The sequence below is a fragment of the Macaca nemestrina genome, chromosome 4, assembly GCF_043159975.1.
Source record: "Macaca nemestrina isolate mMacNem1 chromosome 4, mMacNem.hap1, whole genome shotgun sequence".
NCBI lineage: Eukaryota > Metazoa > Chordata > Mammalia > Primates > Cercopithecidae > Macaca > Macaca nemestrina.
In genome coordinates, this window is record NC_092128.1 from 182,583,128 (window position 1) to 182,598,596 (window position 15,469).

Sequence of the window (15,469 nt, forward strand, 5' to 3'; positions counted from 1 at the left end):
AAAATAATTAAGGACATTAGAAAGAACGAAAAAAGAAAAAAGACACAAAAAGACCAGAAGAATTGCAAAGGAATCAATAGAACTTCTATAAATGAAGAAAGCTATTGAAATTAAAACCTAAATGGGGCAAGGAGCCAAATAAATGAAATAAAAATCAGACATGAAGAAATTATCTAGAAGATGAGAGAGAGGGAGAGAATATAAAGGCAAGGTCAGTAGAATGGAAGATAGAATGAGAGATCCCAACAGTTGTGTAATAGAATTTCCAGAGAGAGATAATAGAAGAAATAGAGGCAATATTCAAAGAAATAATGGCTGAGCATTTTCTAATTTCCATGAAGGAAATGAAACCTTAGATTCAGGAAGCACAATGAGACCTAAGCAGCATAAATTTAAAAAAAAAATAAGAAATCAGTATCTAGACACATAGCAACGAAACCACAAAACCCTGGAAACAAAGGTCCTACCTGAAAGTAACCAGGAGCAAAGTCAGGTTAAATGCAAGAGACACAGGACATTGGACACCCTCAGACTTCCCAACAGAAGCAATAAAAGTCAGAAGACAATAAAATAATAATAAAAATAATAGCCAGCCTTATTTAGGGAATTGTTGTGTTCTAAGTGTTTTACGTTTATTATCTCGTTTAATTTTTGCAGTAACCCTGTAAGATGTGAGCTGATATTATTCTTATGTTTCTAATGAGAAAACTGAGGCAGAGAGACTGAGTCATTTGCTAAGGTCAGATAGTTCCTAACTGGCAAAGTCAGGATGGGATCCCAGGGATTCTGAGGATGGAGCCTGTGTTTGATAACTATTATGCCAAACAAGAGCATTTTCAAATATCTGACAGAAATTACTATCAATCTAGAATTCTAGAGCCAGGTAGCAATCATTGAAGAGTGAATGCAACATAAATGGAAAGTAGTAAACTTTCAATGAAAAAGACTACTAAAAAACAAAAGCACAGATTATATAAAATAAAAATAATGAAGACTAGTTTTGGGCTATAAATGAGGTAAGATGCAATGCAGGACAATGCCATGTAACCTGGGGAAGGGTGACTGGAGTCCACATTGTGATGTTTTTGCATTGCGCAGGAGGATGAGAGAGATTGGACTAACTTTGGACTTTGTAAGTCACATATGCCTAGTCTAATTTTAAAGGTTACTAGCAAAGGGATATGTAGGAAACGAGTGCTCAGTGTAGGCAAAAGAAACCCGCACTTAGAACATTTCTCAGCAAGGTAACTTTACTTCTGCAGAAGGGTGATGCTTGCGCCTGTTACAATTGCAAAAGCACACTGAACAAAGGAGGAAAGGAGTTTTTAATCCTAATGCAGTTCCTGTTTCTGTGTCCTTCTCCTATTGGCTGGGGTTGGACCGCACAATCTAAGCTAATCTCGATTGGCTAAGACTTAAACTTTTTCCAAAAAGGGGAAACGCGCGATTTGCATTTGAAGAAGAAGGGGGGCTAGGATTGATTTACAACTTCTACAACTTATGACCAGAAAGTTGAGTCTTTGAAGAGGAACTTAGTTGCCCCAACAGATAGAAAGGGAAAATAATTTCCAAACAAATCTAGGGAAAAGTAGGAATAGAGGAAAGTTGATTTATCTGATACTTATTTTGATATAAGTTTTCAGAGTTGTATTGATTTTCTTTTCCTGGGTTTTTATTTTTGGGTGTGAATTTACATGTGACCTTCATGTTGAGAGGAAGGACGCTAACTTTCATTGAGCACCTACTCTGTGCCTGGTGTTTTGCATATGTTACTGGAGTCAATCTTCACAGTAAACCTGTAAGGGAATTAGTATTATTCCCTGTTTACAGATAAAGAAACTAAGGCTCAGAGAGTTTACATAACCTGCTCACAATCATAGAGCTTTTGTGAGCCAGAACATAACTTCAAAGTCAACTGTCTGACTCAGAGTCCAGGATAGTTCTCCACTTTACTAGAACTTCCAAACCCCTGAGGAGCAGAGAGCTCTGAAAAGGGGCTCTGGAATCCCAGTGTGCCCTCAACCGTGGGAGTATCCTGGATAAAGAATCTCTGTGCAAAGATGTGGAAAGATCCTTGTGAAATAGAAGGTGCAAATGCATTTAAAATCTAGGTGGCCTTTTGTCAGTGTTTATCTTCTCAGGCAGCAGATGTTATTATGTGAAGGGATCCAGGACCTCTTTTTTTAGGTAAAGAAAAAGAAAAAAGCAAGCAGTCTTCTTACTAAATACATGGGAATCCCTGAACTTGGCTTTTCACCCAAGACCCACAAAAACCCCAGTGCATTTGCACCGTAAGAGGTGCTTTCCGCATGGCTGTGACTCCACTGTCAGAAGGGCACGTCTCCACTTCCGCTGCCTTCCTAAAAGATGACAAATCCTCTATATGATGTGGCTTGGATTTGTGTCCCCACCCCAATCTCATGTTCAGTTGTAATCCCCAGCGTTGGAGATGGGTCCTGGTGGGAGGTGACTGGAACATGGGGGCGTTTTGAAACTGCCTTTGCAAAATTATAACTGAGGAAATCATGACAGTGAAAGGGATCAGACCTAACTGACTCTACCTTGCTTCTAACCCTTAAGCTGTCCTTGTTCATTCCTGGGTATAGGCTGAACTAACTTTGGGACGGAATTCAGTTCGTCATTTGACTCTAAAACAAAATTGATAACAGCCCTTTCCCTTTTTGCCTGGGAACCAGTCTGCCTTTGCAGGACTAACAAATTAGCTACAAGATTAGAAATTATAATTTAAGGGTTATTCAGCCTCTGGCTCCAAGAGTTTGCACCTCACCAAATTGCTCCTGGGGATCTCATCACTATTGTGAAACCTAAGCTCAGTGCTTGAGGATATTTTGCAGACCCTGCACTTGATGGGTCAGCTGACACCACCCAGACCAGTAATCTGGCCCAACCAGTTCTGCCATCACACCCAGGAACAGAAGACATTCAGAAAACCTAACTTCAGCCCCCTATGATTCCATCTCCAGCCTGACCAATCAGCACTCCCCACTTCCCAAGCCCCTACCTGCCAAATTGTCTTTAAAAACTCTGAACCCCCAACGCTCAGGGAGACAGATTTAAGTAATAATAAAACTCTGGTCTCCCACACAGCTGGCTCTGAGTGAATTACTCTTTGCCACTGCAATTCCCCTGTCTTGATAAATTGGCTCTTGTCTAGGCAGCAGGCAAGGTGAACCTATTGGGTGGTTAACAGTTTTCTCATGAATGGTTTAGTGCCATCGCCCTTGGTTGTGACAATGAGTGAGTTATTGTAAGGTCTGGTTATTTAAAAGTGTGCAGTCGCTCTCCCTTCTCTCTCTTCCACCTGCTCTGCTCATGTAAAACGTGTGCCTGCTTCTCACTCTCCTTCGCCATGACCGAAAGTTTCCTGAGGCCTCCCCAGAAGCCTGTCAAGCTTCCTGTACGGACAGGGAGCTGTGAGCCAATTAAACCTCTTTTCTTTATAAATTACCCAGTCTCAGGATTTCTTTATAGCAACATGAGAAGGGACTAATACACTGCCCTTTTTGGTTTAACCCTATATGCCGTGACTGATCTTAAGATTTTAGTTACCAATTAGGTAGGATTCAAATAAATCTCTACGTACAGCTTCCCTTCTTCCGCTCTGGATTTCAGCCTACCCTGCACGCATTCATTCAGCCATCACTTGTTGAGGGCCACTGTGTGTCAGGCCTGTTTCTCAGTGAACCCGCACACAACCCTTTGGTCCAAGGCCGTCAGAGAGGCTCGCCCAAGGTTATGAGGTTGTAAACAGAAGGGCCTTACCTTTAGATTCATTGTGTAGAGCTCCTGCCACTTTACTAGTATTCACTTTTATTATCGCCTCTCTGTCCTTGACAAATCTACATGTTCTCTAAATTGATATGGTGCAATACTTCCTGCATTTTATCAAGGGAGGGGTGCAGTTTGCTTTGCTGTAACACTTTATTTTTTTTTTCCCTTGAGGCGTTTGACCTGCGGTGTGTCTGGCCGAGCACTGCCATGGATTAAGTCAGTCCTGGGACCAAGCAGGTAGGATTCTCAGACATTGCTGAGGGGAAGGACAGCTCAGGCTGGTTTCTTGCCTTGTCAGGGCCATAGCTGTGGGGACATTGGTGAGGGTACAGACTCTGGAACTCGCTCTTGGGGGATCTGGAAGGACAGCAGGCTCAGCTGAGTGCAGCCTGAAGGCCCGTGTCCTAGGGAAGCAGGTTGGATGAATGGATTTGAGTCAGAACAGAGCCATGTCATCTTTAGACTTGAAGACTGTCCAGGGAGCGAGGCAATCTGAGCAGAAATAGGCTCTACTTGGCCTGGTTTTGCCAGTCCAGGCCTAGCTGCTGCCTGCTGCCTCTGTGTCCTGCCTCACTGAGTGTCTGTGCTTTCTTTAACACGGAGTTGATTTTGAAAAACGACTTAGCAATAAGCTGTTCCTTTCTTTTTCTGGTGATTTTTAAATGACAACATAAATGCAAGGTGGGTAGGTGGGCTAGGGACAGTTACCTACCTCTTGGGAGGAGGTGGCAGAGGTATTTGATGCTACTGCCCCTGCTGGCCACTTACTGTCCTGGCCAGTGGGGCAAGGTCTAGGCCAAGAGCGGTGAACAGATCCCTACACCACTAACAGGTGGGAGTCCCTGGAAATGGGGATATTGTGAGTTAAGTCTATGAGAAATGTGTGTGGGTAGATATGAGGCCGTCCTGCCGAGGGGCTTGTAGAGAGCAGTTAGGATGCCCTGGCTACTCCCGTTTTGTCATTTATTATATGACATTGGCAACGCAGGTGGTAACCTTTGATACAGTCACTTAGTAAAGCCAAACTTCAAAGAAATGGCAAATTCTCCATCTGTAGGTAACTTTCTAACTAATCACAGGGCAGCTAAAGGTGTTCTGAAATGAGATGGTCTATCACATAGGTGTGCTAGCAAAATAATGGCCCTGCAAAGAGATCCACGTCTTCATCCCCGGAACCTGTGACTATGTTCAGTCACATGGAAAGGCAGATTGAAATTGCAGATGAAATTAGGTTTGGTAATCAACTAACGTGAAATTAGAGACGTTACCTTGGATTACCCAGGTAGGCCAATTAGAATCATGAGGGTTCTTAAAAGTGGAGGAGGGAGGCAGAAGGACCTGAAGGATGACAGTGTAGGGAGGACTCAACTGGCTGTTGCTGGCTTTGAAGATGGAGGAGAGGGTCAAAAACCAAGGCATGAGGGTGGTCTCCAGAAGTCAGACATGGCAAGAAAATGAATTCTCCCCTAATGCGTCCAAAAAGGAAGGTAGCCCACCTGCTGTCTTGATTTTAGCCCCATGAGATCATGAGAGACTTCTGCCCTCCAGAACTATTAAGATAATAAATTTGTGTTGTTTTAAGCCACTGAGTTTGTGGTCATTTGTTACCACAGCCACAGGACACTAATGCATTAATACAGTAGACAAGAGCATGAGCGCAGAAATCAGACAAACCTGGGTTTACATCTTGGTTTTGTCTTAACCACTGCTTATTCTTGGGTGAAAAAAAACAGAACCTCTCTCAAGTTCCAATGAACATAATATTTTCTCTATTTTACTACTTTTGTAACAGTTAAATGGGAAAATGTACATGTCAGAGAACAAATAATTACAAAACAGTTACCATCATGTGCCACATAACATTTCTGTCAACGACAGAATGTACGTACAATAGTGGACCCCTCAAATTATATTTGTATGTGCCTTTTGTGAATGATGACACGTTTAGATAAATACCATTGCATTACAACTGCCTGCAGTATTCAGTAGTGTAACATGCTGCACATGTTTGCGGCCCAGCTGTGTAGTCAGTTGTGTCATCGGGTAGCCTGTCCTGTGTCCGCAATTGGCTCCTTCTGGTGGGTTCTTGGTCTTGCTGACTTCAAGAATGAAGCCGTGGACTCTAGCGGTGAGTGTTACAGTTCTTAAAGATGGTGTGTCCAGAATTTGTTCCTTCAGATGTTCAGACGTGTGGGACGTTTCTTCCTTACGGTGGGTGTGTGGTCTCACTTGACTTCAAGAGTGAAGCCACAGACCTTCTCAGTGAGTGTTACAGCTCTTAAAGATGGCGTGTCCAGAGTTGTTTCTTCCTCCCAGTGGGTTGGTGGTCTCCCTGACTTCACGAGTGAAGCTGTGGACCTTTGCGGCGTTAGTTACAGCTCTTAAAGATAGTGCAGACCCAAAGGGTGACCAGCAACAAGATTTATTGCAAAAAGTGAAAGAACAAAACCTCCACACTCTGAAATGGGACCCCAGCGGGTTACCAGGGGGTGGCCTGCTTTTATTCCCTTATTTGGCCCCACCCATATCCTGTTGATTGGTCCATTTTACAGAGAGCTGATTGGTCCATCTTACAGAGTGCTGATTGGTCCGTTTTACAGAATGCTGATTGGTCTGTTTTGACAGAGTGCTGATTGGTGTGTTTACAAACCTTTGGCTAGATACAGAGTGCTGATTGGTGTATTTACAATCCTTTAGCTAGACAGAAAAGTTCTCCAAGTCCCCTACCCCATCCAGAAGCTCAGCCAGCTTCACCTCTCAATAGCGATAGGCTGTACCATCTACTCCAGGTGTGTAGTACCCTGTGCAGTAGGCTATGTCGCTTATGATGTTCACACAATGATGAAATTGCCTAAGGATGCATTTCTCAGAATGTACCCCCTTTGGTAAGCGACGCATGACTGTATTTGCTAGTGGGAAACGTCAGGGTTTTTTAACTGCTAGAAATGAGGAGTTCATGGTGATTACGATAGTTAAGCCTTAAAAACTGCCCTCTAGACAGGATGGGATGAGTCCATAAATGTACCCATTCTGTCAAAAGAAGACTAGTTGTTTGCGGTCAGGAAACGACAAGCAGTTTTGATAATTCAAATGATGCTATAAATGGAAATTCAACTCTTTTCCAATCCCTCCTTTTGGGAAGGCAAATTATCACATTTTCAGGTTGGCACTATCATCTTGGTTTCAGTTTATCATGGAATTAGAATAATCAGTAAGAAATAGAAGCCTCATGACTAACCAATGGTAAGCAAATTAAATGTAAACCATATTACTATTTAGAGTTATTGTAATAATAAATAGTATCAGAATAAAGGAAATATCCTCCTTTAAGGTATAATATATGCAAATGTATAGGAATATCATAAATAATCACTTTGGAGTAGGAACTTATTATAGAAAGAGCATTGACAGACCTCCAGTGCTCTATTTTAAAACATAAAGTGAATTATAATTATCCTCAAAAAAGAAGGATACTTAAATGTAGAACAAAATATCTCTTACAACAAATGAATTGGTAGACTATTAACATACCAGTTTTTGTGCATGAGCATACGTATCCTTCTTCTTAACCTGAAAAGTGTGTATTCACAAAGACATAGCTATGTTAACAATATATTGCTTCTAAATAAATAAGCTAGGAAGATTAAATTTCCTTTTTAATTAGTTAGGATTTTCTTTCTTTTTCTTTTTTTTGGAGACGGAGTCTTGCTCTGTCACCAGGCTGGAGTACAATGGCGAGATCTTAGCTCACCGCAACCTCCGCCTCCCAGGTTCAAGCCATTCTCCTGCTTCAGCCTCCTGAGTACCTGGGACTACAGACACGCGCCACCACTCCCAGCTAATTTTTTGTATTTTTAGTAGAGATGGGGTTTCACCATGTTGGCCAGGATAGTCTTGATCTCTTGACCTTGTGATCCACCCACCTCGGCCTCCCAAAGTGCTGAGATTACAGGCGTGAGCCACCGTGCTCATCCAGGATATTCTTATATCCTGAGTTTGATAAGCAGAAGAGCGCTCAAGATAGTTTTGCCTAATCAAAATCTGGAGAATGCCGAACAAACTCAATTATTTTTGTTATTTTCCCTTTTATACAGTGAAGTAGCCAATATTCACGTGTATTAGTACCTACTCAGGAAACCCCAAAGACATTTTAGGTGTAAAAGGTATCTTAGTTTATGATTCTAAATTTGGAGACTAAATTTGGGCAAAACAATATTAAAATGATTATTCAGGATAGATCGATTACAGAATAAGAAATAGTTGTTATATTGGTATCCACATTAGCAAGAGTGAAAATACACATTTAAAAATGAGCATGATGAAAGTTAACATAATAATAATTAAGAATTATAATTCTTTCTAAAGATGAATCTGTATTGCCTCATCTAATATAACCTAAGACACCTACTTCTGGTGCTGGCCAATGTGAATTAAGCCCAGTATAGCTTATTTTTACCACAGGTTACAACTAAAAACTCCAGTCAGACACAGAAAGCAAATACCTGATGCTAGCCAAAGCAATCTACAGATTCAATTCAATCACTGTCAATATACTAATGACATTCTTCACAGAAATAGAAAAAACAACCCTAAAATTTGTCTGGGACCACAAAAGACCCAAAATAGCTAAAGTAACATTGAGCCAAAGGAATAAAGCTGGAGGCATCACACTACCTGACTTCATAATATACTACAAAGCAGTAGTAATAAAAACAGCATGGTATTGGTATAAAAACAGACACATTGACCAATGGAACAGAATAGAGGACCCAGAAATAAATCCATGTGTCTATAGCCAACTGATTTTTGACAAAGACATCAAGAACATACGTTGGGGAAAGGACGTATTCTTCAATAAATGGTGCTAGGAAAGCTGAATAGCCATATGAAAAAGAATGAAACTAGACCCCTATCTCTCACCATATAAAAAACCAACTCAAAATAGATTAAAGATTTAAACATAAAACCAGAAATGATAAAACTACTAGAAGAAAACAGCAGAAATACTTCAGGACATTAGCATAGGTAATGATTTTATGGGTAAGACTTCAAAAGCACAGGCAACAAAACCAAAAATAGACAAATGGGACTATATGAAACCAAAAAGCTTCTGCACAGCAAAGAAAACAATCAACAGAGTGACAAGATGACCTGTTGAATGGGGGAAAATATTTGTAAACTATTCATCTGGCAAGGAACTAATTTCCAGAATATACAAGAAACTCAAACAACTCAACAGCAGAAAAACAAATAATCTGATTAAAGAATGGGCAAAAGATCTGAATAAACATTTCTCAAAAGAAGATGTAGAAATGCCAACAAGATATGAAAACATGCTCAACATTAGCAATCATTAGGGAAAAGCAATTAAAAATCATAATGAGCTATCATCTCACCCCAGTTAGAATAGTTGTCATCAAAAAGACAAAAAATAATAGATGTTGGTAAGGGTTAGGAGAAAAGGGAACTCATATACTACTGGTGGGATGCAAATTAGTATAGTCACTATGGAAAACAGTATAAAGATACCCCAAAAAACTAGAAACAGAACTGCCGTATGATCCAGCAATCCTACTACTGGATATTTACCCAAAGGAAAAGGTATCAGTATATCAAAGGGATACCTGCACTTCCATTTATTGCAAATCTCTTTACAATAGCAAAGATATGAAATCAACCTAAGGCTCCACCAATGGAAGAATGGATAAAGGAAATTTGGTATATATATATGGTATATGGTATATATATAAATATATATAGTGTATATATATACATATACACACACACACTATTCATCAATTAAAAAGAATGAAATCACATCATTTGCAGCAACATGGATGGAACTGGAGGTCATTATATGAAGTGAAATAAGCCAGGCACAGAAAGACAAACTTTGCATGTTCTCACTCATTTGTGGGAACTAGAAAAAATTGAGCTCATAAAAGCAGAGAGTAGAATTTTAGTTATTAGAGGATAAGAAGGGTAGGAGGGAAGGGATGATAGGGAGAGGCTGGCTAATGATATAAAGTTACAGCTACATGGGAAGAATAAGTTCTAGTTTTTTGCAGCACTGTAGGATGAACATGGTTAACAGTAAGTTTTGTCCAAAAAGCTAGAAGCGAGGGTTTTGAATGTTCACAACACAAATACATGGTAAATGTTTGAGGTGATTGATATGTAAATGATCCTGATTTGATCATTACACATTGCATACATGTATCAAAATATCACTCTATATCCTATAAATATGTACAATTACTACATGTCAACTACAAAGAAAAAGAAAAAAAAAGCAATTACCTGATGACTCTGAAAAGTAAAAATAAAAGGCAAATTCAGGAGAGGAATCAAAGCCCGAAGAAGTGACCCATATGAGGTAAGCTCTCTATTGTCTTTCTTCTTTTCACCTTTTTTTTTTTTTTTTTTTTTTGAGACAGAGTCTCACTCTGTCCCCCAGGCTGGAGTGCAAGTGGCACGCTTGGCTCACTGCAACCTCCGCCTCCCAGGTTCAAGCGATTCTTCTGCCTCAGCCTACTGAGTAGGTGGGATTACAGGCACCTGCCACCATGCCCAGCTAATTTTTGTATTTTTAGTAGAGACGGGGTTTCACCATATTGGTCAGGCTGGTCTTGAACTCCTGACCTCGTGATCCGCCTGCCTTGGCTTCCCAAAGTGCTGGGATTACAGGCGTGAGCCACCGCGCCTGCCCTCTTTCACCTTTTATCTTTGACCTGTGGGTGGTCCTAGTCATGGAACTATGCTTTAGCTGTGGACAACAAGAATCTGATGAAAAACCCCATTTTTCTTGTCACTGTCTGCTATTGAGCCCATCCAGTAATTTCTCTTTCAATTTCAGATGAGGGTATTTTTCAGTCCTAAACTTTCTATTTGCTGATAATGTCTACCTTTCTACTCATTTCAGTAGTGTTTACCTTTACTTTATGGAGTATAATTATAATAGCTGCTTTAATGTATTTGTCTGATAATTCCAACATTTGGGTAATCTCAGGGTTGGCATCTGTTGATTGTGTTTTCCCTTGAGAATTGGCTACATTTTTCTGGTATCCTGGATAGCTTGAATATTATGTTATAATATGACTCTGGGTCACATTAAAATCTTCTGAAGAATGTTGATTTTTTTTTTTATTCTTATCATTGTTATTTAAGCACTCAGTCAACCTGGTTACATTCAGACCACAAGTTTTTTCTCACCTTCTCTGGCTCTAGTTTCAAGATCAGTTCAGTTTTCAACATCAGAATTATCTATACATTCCCAGCTCCCAAGAGGCCCCTTGTCTATTCTTCTCTCCTGAAAAATAAATTTCTATCAGAGTTCTAGCTGCTGCCATTGCTGCCATACAGTTCCATGCAAATGGAGCTCTATTTAGGGTAAAGCAGTAAGAGAAAGGAGAAAGAAAAAATCACTCTTTGGAACACAGAGGTCTCTTTCTCCAGTTTCTCCTCCCTGCCAGAAAGACAAAGCTGTCAATATTGTTTCCAGATTGTTCCACACTACAGCCACACCTTGGGACATGGTCAACAGAGAAAAATTGAAAGGGGAAACCATATAGAGATTCATCCTCCACTCTTAGGCTTTTTAAAAATTTTTTTCGCCTGTAGAGATGGGGTCTTACTATATTGCCTAGGCTAGTCTCAAACTCCTGGGCTCAAGTGATGCTCCTGCTTTGGCCTCCCGAAGTATTAGGATTACAGTCATGAGTCGCCATCCCTGGCCCAAATTCAATTTAGTTGAACACATTTTTGTAGTCTAAAAATGTATAAAAGCAACGTTAGTTTAAGACCAGGGGAAATTAATACAGGAAATTTAAGAAGTTCAGATTAACTAAGCTTTCTATGAGGAAGTAAATAAAGTAAATGTACATAAATTAGAATATTATACTACTATTGTTTTTATACTATTATTAAACCAAAGAGAAGGCAGATTATCAAAATGGTTTATTTTTTTTTTTGAGACAGAGTCTTACTGTATTGCCCAGGCTGGAGTACAGTGGTGTGATCATTCCTCACTGCAGCCTTGCACTCCTGTGCTCTATGGATCCTCCTGTCTCAGCATCCCGTGTAACTGGGACTACAGGCACATGCACCTTGCCTGGCTAACTTTTTGCAGAGACAAGGTCTCACTATATTGCCCAATCTGGCCTTGAACTTGTGGCCTCAAGTGATCCTTCCTTCTTGGCCTCCCAAAGTTCTGGGATCACAGGTGTAAGCCACCCATATCTGGCCTCAAAATGATCTAATTTTGAATGATTTGTTTTGATTAAACATTGTTTACTTGTTTGAGAAATTTCTGTCTATATGGATATGAGTGTATAACTCTCTCTCTTTAAATTGTTAACAGTGGTGATTCAGCTGTGTCCCTTCTTATGAGCCAAATATGATTAGCCAAGGCTATTAAATCAACTCTAGCTAAACCTTTCTTTTTGCTTTCAGAACTGCAGTCTCAATAAGAATGTTTTGCTTAAAAGAACCAAAACATTTGAAGCATTAGGAGTTAATTTTTTTCCTTTTGGATTTATTCTATTTAAAATTTATTTAAGTGCTTACAAGTTTGTATAAAGCATTTATTACAGGAAACTTTGTAATCTGATGTGTTAATTTTCTTCTATTTAGTGTTAACTGTCTGAACTAGATAATTCTAGAGTTTGCAGATAATGGCCATTGCAGAATTGAAATAGTTTCTTAAGGAGTGGTGGGGGTGGCGTTAACCATTTCAAACTCAGCTGTCCTAGGCTGAGCACATCAGGGACATAGAAGCGTTTCCCTCTACAGCCTGAGTCCTGGGAAATGTGGCAATTTTTCATCTTCTGACATATTACAGACACACCAAAAAGAAACTGAGACTGGAACCTCAGAGGACAAAACTCTAGAGTGGGTATAGTATATACTGCTCGGGTGATGGGTGCACCAAAATCTCACAAATCACCACTAAAGAATGTACTCATGTAACCGAACACCACCTGTTCCCCAATAATCAATGGAAATACAAAATTGAAAAAAAATAAAGTCTCACAGGAGACTACTGATCAGTTACAACACAAGGCCTGAGCTATGGTACTTGGACAGCTTAGCTTCAACACAGCAAATTGTAGTTTCAGTGAGAAGTCCAGGAGCACTCTGAGCTCGGTTGCCTCTGCAAGGCACCCAGGCTGCAGGAGAGTTGGAAGACCAAGCCTCAGCACTTGAGGGCTCCAGAGTTGTGCTTTTCTGCTTTATAAGTTCCGGCTGGACAATGTCAGTGGACTCACCAGACCGTCCAAGAATAAAACAAAGACCGCCAGTGCTAAATAATACAAAGCCATCTTTATTATTTTGACAGGGAAAGGAACATATGCCAGTGAAGAAATTTACTGAGTGGTGTAATGATTAATTTTATGTGTCTACTTGCCTAGGCCACGGTGCCCTGTTCTTTGTTTCAACAATATAAAGATTTTTTTTTAAACGTCATTAACATTTAAGTCAACAGATTTTGAGTTAAGCAGAATCCATAATGTGGGTGGGCCTCCTCTAATCAGCTGAAGGCCTTAAGAGAAAAAGACTGACCTCCCCTGAGCAAGAAGAAATTCTGCTGCCAGATTGCTTTGCTTTTATTTATTTATTTATTTATTTATTTATTTATTTATTTATTTATTTTTTGAGACAGGGTCTTGCTCTGTCACCTAGGCTGGAGTGCAGTGGTGTGATCATGGCTCACTGGAGCCTCAACCTTCTGGGCTAAAGCGATCCTCCAACCTCAGCCCCCTGAGCAGCTGGGACTACAGGCATGTGCCACCATGTCCAGCTAATTTTTAATTTTTTTTTGTAGAGATGGGGTCTTGCTGTGTTGTCCAGGCTGGTGTCAAATTCCTGAGCTCAAGTGTTCTTCCCAACTTAGCCTTCCAAAGTGCTGGAATTACAGGCATGAGCCACCATGCCCAGCCCAGACTGCCTTTCAATGCAACTCTTCCCTGGGTCTCTACTCTTGATGGCCAGCCCAGCAGATTTTGGACTTGCCAGCCCCTAAAATAGTGTGACTCAGTCCTTAAAATCTGTCTCTCTCATTCTCTTCACATCCTATTGTTTCTGTTTCTCTGGAGGACCTTGGATAATACAACTAGTGTGCTGAACAGAAAACTCTGGGGATTTTAACTGCTAGAATGGGGAAGTTCACAGTGATTATGCTAATGAAGCATTGACTTCTGTCTTCTAGACAGGATGAAATTATTCCATGGGTCTATATGCAGTCAGTCAAAATAATTCCCACTGCTCATTGATCAGGAAATTGTCTTCCGTGAAGTCCAATGTGTTCTGACATCCCAGGTCCCAGATGCTCATACTGCAGCTGGTTGGAGCCAGCCGAGATAAAGCACAGCATTCATTTTGATAATGACTTGGCAAGTGCTGCTGTAAGTGGGAAGATTTTCTTTCCTCTAATTTCCTACCAAGATTTTCTTCTGACTAATGTATACTCAGCATACATGAGTTCTCAATAAAAATTGTGTTTTCTTTTTTCCTTTAAGATTCAATAGCCATAAATTGCCACACCAAGGAAATATGGCTAGAGCAAAAGGAAGGCAAGAAGTAAACATTAAAGAAATGAAATAAGATTTTTCCCTCTTTTCCATCAGTGCACTGAGGTATTTTAATGTCAACCATGGCCAGAGACCGTTGAGGCATGAAGGGTTAGAATATGAGTCTTGTTCATACTTCCTGAATCCTCCATTGAGAAACCTGAGTGTTAGGGACTGACTTGTGCCCTCTGTCCCAAATTCTTATGTTGAATCCCTAACCCCCAATGTGACTGTATTTGGAGGTAGGGCTTATCAGGGGGGTAATAAAAGATAAATGAGATCAGAAAGATGAGACTCTAATCTAATAGGATGGGTGTCCCTATAAGAAGAGGAAAAGGCATCAGAGACCTCTATCTCTTTCTGCTGTGTAAAAGGCCATGTGAAGACTCAGCAAGAAGGTGGCCGTCTGAAAGTCAGGAAGAGAGCCCTTGCTGGGAACCAAATTTGCCAGCACTTTGATCTTGGACTTTAGTCTTCAGAACTGTGAGAAAATAAATGCCTGTTGTTTAAGTCACCCAGCATGTGGAATTTTGCTATGGCAGCCCATGCAGACTAAGATGCTGAGATAGTCTCTCCTTTGGACCACTGATGGGGGGGAGTCAGCTTGCCTTCTTTGATCTAATAGTTTTGCTCAGTGGAAGGTGACACCAGGCCAAAGACACATTGACTCCATCTTTTACTTGTGTTTTCTTGTAAAATGTAGAATCTGCCATGCCCTGGCTTTAAGTCTTTTGGGGTTTTCTCAGTGGCTGCATGATCACATTCTAATTCTTCAGAAAGTCATTCACAAATCTTCACATTGTGTGGCCAGGCATGGTGGCTCACACCTGTAATCCCAGCACTTCGGGAGGCTAAGGTGGCAGTATCCCTTGAGGCTTGGAGTTCAAGACTAGTCTGGCCAACATGATGAAACCCTGTCTCTACTAAAAATACAAAAATTAGCCAGTGTGGTGGTGCACGCCTGTAGTCCAAGCTATTTGGGAGGCTGAGGCATAAGAATTGCTTGAACCTGGGACACGGAGGTTGTGGCGAGCCAAGATCTCAGCACTGCACTCCAACCTGGGTGGCAGAGTAAGACTCTCTCTCAATTAAAAAAAAAAAAAAGGCCT